General features: G+C 40.7%; 1 pseudogene; it reads right to left on the reverse strand.

Moving 5' to 3' along the window:
- Window positions 1-4,127: 4,127 nt before the first annotated feature.
- On the reverse strand, window positions 4,128-5,357 carry LOC102253493 (annotated as a pseudogene).
- Between the last annotated feature and the right edge of the window lie 318 nt (window positions 5,358-5,675).

The raw sequence follows: 5,675 nt of genomic DNA on the forward strand, positions 1-5,675 counted from the left end.
TCTGATGACACTGGTGAGCTCACCTGATGGACCACAAAGAACCCTGATTTATGAACCCATAATTGGGTTTCCAATAAACATTTGTCAAAATAATATATTAGTTCAAACCAAAGTCGTTTTTATTTATTCATATAAAAGAGCACTTAACTTTCAACAAAGAATTGCCTATCATCAAAAACACTCTATAAATGAATCAAATTTATGAAGACACAGTTCTAGAAAGCGAACACTCAAAGGCTACAGCTTGTTTTAACTCTTTGGAGTACATAGTGTTCTAATTTGGTTGTTTTCACCTTATTCGTTTATATTTTACATTCAAATGATGTATATTTTTATATTAACTTGTTAAGGTACTTGTTACAAAATGACTCTAGTGACTTTAAACAATTTTAATTATGAAACTAGCATAACGAGCAGCTGTCATTCTGGAGCTATTTTAAATTCTCATGACAACATATTTTTCATCCATTCTTATTTCATTTACTTCTAAGTAAGAGCAAAATGTACACTGATCTCAAACTAGTTTGTAAATGGTAAGGTTTCTTGCCCTAGTCAGTTTGGCTCAGTGGATAGAGCGTTGGCCTGCAGACTGAAGGGTCCCAGGTTCAATTCCGGTCAAGGGCACATGTCCGTGTTGTCTGCTCGATCCCTAGTTGGGGGTGTGCAGGAGGTAGCTTATCAGTGATACTCTCTCACCATTAATGTTTCTATCTCTCTCTTCCTCTCTGAAATTAATAAAAATATATTTTAAAAAATAAATAAACAACCTTAAAAAATAAAGGACCCTTACAGTCTCCAAGTCTTAGGAAAATTTGGTCACTCGTAATAGACTCAAGTCTGCTGTAAAACTTGGTGAGCTTTATTTATTTGAGTTAAGAAGCAGAAATAAGTTTTTTTTATAGTTTTTTTAGCCTTTAAACAAAAATATAGAAATCACTATTGAAATTATGAAGTATATGTGGTAGATTTTTGATAAAGAAAGGTTGAATCTGAATAATTTTGTGATTTAAGATCTAAAAGGGGATTGTAATTGTATAGTAATTCCTACTATTTTCATGATCTGAATAAAAGAATCTCAGCCTGGGGTCTATGAGAGGGATAATTATGGTCACTCTAAAGTGGACTGAGGGATTCCTACTGTATATTCTCTGCCTAGAATTTGAGTGAAAGCATAATAAATGCAGGGGTGGAACAAGGTTCACCATTACTTTAGAAAAGTGGTAATTAATTTTGAAAAAGTTTGAGAGGCAGTGGTCTTTCTTACTTAGTCCACTTGTTCATGGGATCTTCTGAAGCTTTTTGCAAGGTAGAGCATCTCTACAGAGTTGGGTATAAAGTCAGAATCTCCCTACAGGCTTCACTTGAAATAAAATTTGAGAATTCATGACTGGCTGCTCTGGCTCTTGGGATATCTCAATAATATTTTCCTTCTACATATAACATACATAATTTTCATAAGTATATATTTTATAAAGTATATATTCAGTTTATAGGTGTTGAACTCTTTAGACTAAATGAAATATTCAGATTAAAAATCAGATCTAGCACTCATTTTTGAGGAAAAAATTATTCTTTTTTCTTTGTCATAGTAGATATAAGGCCAGTGAGCTCTCTCTGCCTCCTATTTGAAGCACAAATGCAAACAATGGTATTGCTCCTCTTTGAATTATCATTCAAGTGCATGGGGGATGGGGACTTAAACTCTGGCCTTCTGCTGGTCCTTTAGTATACACTGGCTGATAACTGGTGAACTAGATATAGTGGCCTCCATTCCTAGGTATTATATTGGCATCTGCTCCTGAAATCTGCAACTGATATCACTCCAGATGAAACTTTATACTCAGCTTTGTCACAACATGGTGGTCCATTCTGTCTGGCATGGCTTTACCTTGGCTCTCACTGATGTTGCCTTTGTCTCAAGTCTCTGCCAGGTACTGCAAATAACACTGGCTGCCTCCTACATAGCTTCTTATTTGGGGCTCTTTGATCCTCACTATAGAAGGCCCAACATCATGACTGCTATCCTGTTACCTTCTCCATTCTTTCCTCATGGATATGTGGAAACCTTTGGGCTTACTCCACCAAGTGACAAATTAGGAATGATAATCAGGCCCTCTCTCTGCTTGACTATCCTTTTCTGCCTTCTGTACTCTGCTGGGATGTACTGTATTAGCATAGGGTTGCCTTGCATAGCAGTTTCATTCTTGAGTGTCAAAGGGCAAAGAGCCCCATTGGCCCTCAACATTTCTTTTCTCTTATCTAAAAGTTTCTTCACTCGGAGACTTCAGCCTAGAGAAGGTAAGTGTGAAAACAGCACAGGCCGGCCTGAGGGACCCCCCCCTTCCCCGAGTGCACAAATTGTTGTGCACCGGGCCTCTAGTAGTAGATATAAGGCCAGTGAGCTCTCTCTGCCTCCTATTTGAAGTACAAATGCAAACAATGGTATTGCTCCTCTTCGAATTATCATTCAAGTGCATGGGGGATGAGGACTTAAACTCTGGCCTTGTGCTGGTCCTTTAGTATACACTGGCTGATAACTGGTGAACTAGATATAGTGGCCTCCATTCCTAGGTATTATATTGGCATCTGCTCCTGAAATCTGCAACTGATATCACTCCAGATGAAACTTTATACTCAGCTTTGTCACAACATGGTGGTCCATTCTGTCTGGCATGGCTTTACCTTGGCTCTCACTGATGTTGCCTTTGTCTCAAGTCTCTGCCAGGTACTGCAAATAACACTGGCTGCCTCCTATATAGCTTCTTATTTGGGGCTCTTTGATCCTCACTATAGAAGGCCCAACATCATGACTGCTATCCTGTTACCTTCTCCATTCTTTCCTCATGGATATGTGGAAACCTTTGGGCTTACTCCACCAAGTGACAAATTAGGAATGATAATCAGGCCCTCTCTCTGCTTGACTATCCTTTTCTGCCTTCTTTACTCTGCTGGGATGTACTGTATTAGCATAGGGTTGCCTTGCATAGCAGTTTCATTCTTGAGTGTCAAAGGGCAAAGAGCCCCATTGGCCCTCAACATTTCTTTTCTCTTATCTAAAAGTTTCTTCACTCGGAGACTTCAGCCTAGAGAAGGTAAGTGTGAAAACACTTGTTTCTTTTGCTACCTCCCACCCCCGTCTTTTTTCCTCTTCCCCAAATTCATCTGCAAAGGAAAGAATAGGTTTTCACATTTTTTGTTACCTTATCAGGGCCCCCTTTATGTAAAAATCTATGATTAAGTCAGCTAGATCTGACTCTTCATTTGTTAAACAGGGAGATAAAGAAATGTAGAAAATCATTTTCTCTCATGTAAAGCCTGACTTTCAAGACTATTTCCTGTGCTATTTACTTAAAAATTTAACAAGTGGCCACTAGCTTGTATTTCCCTTTATGCAACAGTTCTAATCTCACCCCATTGCCCAAAGAAGATGGATGTCTATATGGTATAAAAAAGAGGAAAGCAAAATATTTCAAAAATACTTTGCTTAATTTCTATGGATCAAGTGACCGTTTTAGTTAATTTGGTTTCCATATGACTTTAGCATATAAGTGAAGATAGGGTTAGATTGATTCAGAAGAAAATATGGTCTATATCCATTGATATGTAAGGTGATAGTAACTGTAATGTTCCTTGACTGTGTTCACTAATGATATCTTGTGGATTGACCTTCAACGAACCCATTCCCACTTGCCAAGCCCCATTTCTGGTTTCCTGAGATTTGGGTAAAGCAGATAGATGGTCCAATTCGACTGTAACATGAATCTTTTAAGACCTGGCAAAAAGATAATTTTGGCTATAAAAAGATAATTTTGGACAGATCTTTTCAAGAATCACTTTTTTAAAAAAAACACACAACAGCACATAAAACTTTATTTGCAAAAGAAAGAAAAAAAAGTTTTTTTTTTATTTCTTTGAATGTAGCACACACAAAAAGTGCTGGTTCCCTGGTTCCCCGAGGCTCCATCAGGAATGGAGGAATAGCAGAGGACAGGAGTGCAGAGATTTCTTTCTCAGGCCCAGTCCTGTGCAAAACGATGGCCAAGTGTTAGGTCTTATCAGGGCCCACAGATGATCTGTAGCCCTCTGGAGTCTGGGAGCATCAGCATCTCCAAGAATTCATTTGTATTCAACAAAGATGGGGAGGGGAGTCCACTGTTACTTGTTGAACTGGAAAGAATAGACCCCATGATCTGAGGCAGCATCCATAGTCACCTGATTTTGCTGGCCGCTGTTCTCCTCAACTGAAATGTTGGAAGAAGGCACAGGGGTGTACTGGGAGATGTAAGCTCCTTGCATAGCGGCAGCTGTTGGCATATAAGTGCCCGTGGTGCTGAGGAAGAGGTGGCCCAGTTGTTGCGTAAGAGGTACCATCATGGAGAGAGGCTGGAGAGAAAGGGGGTGATCCATACCTGGTGTCAGAACTGAACCTGAAGGCTGAATGAGGTATGACTGGTGGTACATCCATGATGGGGTAGGTACTTGTGGAGGAGATGTCTGAGTTACTCTGTGATACAAAGACATGGGAGATGGAAGATATGGGGAGAGTGCAGACTGAGCGAGCATCCTGTTGGGAGTGATGTTATAAGTTGCTGGGTAGAACCCATTCTGAAGAGCTGTGGAGGGGTCAAGGCCACACCATCCATGTCTCCATTCCTTGGCCAGGCACGTCCATTTTGCACAAATTTTCCTTGGTTCCGTCATTTCTTTGGACTACCGTCAGCAAATTTGCAAAGCAACAGATCTGATGGGGCTGGAACTCAAGGGGGTGTCTTAATATATTTTCCATTAAAGTGGGTGATGATGGCTTTACACTTCTCTGTGTAAAGCCAACCCCTCTGCTGGTCCCACTGGTGTCTCAAAGGATTCGAGTGGAGATAACTTGGCCAAAGGGCTTCAGCATTCCCTCCAGTACTTGCTCATCCATTGACAGTGGGAGGTTTGATATGAATAAATTTGTGGGGTCCTGCTCCTGTTGCTTTGCCGTCTGTGCCTGGACACCACTGGTCTTCAGTGCTGTTACAGCCTTCTGTGCAGCTGAAGGACTGTCAAAGTCCACAAAGCCATAGCCTTTGCATTTGTTTGTGGTCTTGTCCAATATGGCCTTAGTGGAGACAATCTTGCCATATGACTGAGACAACTTGACAAGGTCCTGGTCAGTAGTGCCTGGTTGCAAACCCCGGATGTAGAGGTTGGTTTTGCTCAGCTGGTCATTTCCATTGCTCCCACTGCTGCTGTTGCTTGGACTAGGTGGTGCCATCTGCTGAGACAATGAAACATATGGGTTTTTGTTGTTCTTGTTATAGCCAAAAGTCGAAATCCCAGGTCTGGAAGTTACTGATAGCAATATTTTCTCTTTAATATTATGGAGCTAAGAGAGGAGAGGGACAGGGAGGAAAGTGAGAGGGAAGGAGGGAGGGAGAGAGAGAGAGAGAGAGAGGAGAGAAGGGGAGAGCTCAATAATCACTTTTTTATTTTTATTTTATTTTATTTTTTTAAAAAATATATTTTATTGATTTTTTTACAGAGAGGAAGGGAGAGGGATAGAGAGCTAGAAACATCGATGAGAGAGAAACATCGACCAGCTGCCTCCTGCACACCTCCTACTGGGGATGTGCCCGCAACCAAGGTACATGCCCTTGACCGGAATCAAACCTGGGACCTTTCAGTCCGCAGGC

The sequence above is a fragment of the Myotis brandtii genome, unplaced genomic scaffold (assembly GCF_000412655.1).
Source record: "Myotis brandtii unplaced genomic scaffold, ASM41265v1 scaffold23, whole genome shotgun sequence".
Lineage (NCBI taxonomy): Eukaryota > Metazoa > Chordata > Mammalia > Chiroptera > Vespertilionidae > Myotis > Myotis brandtii.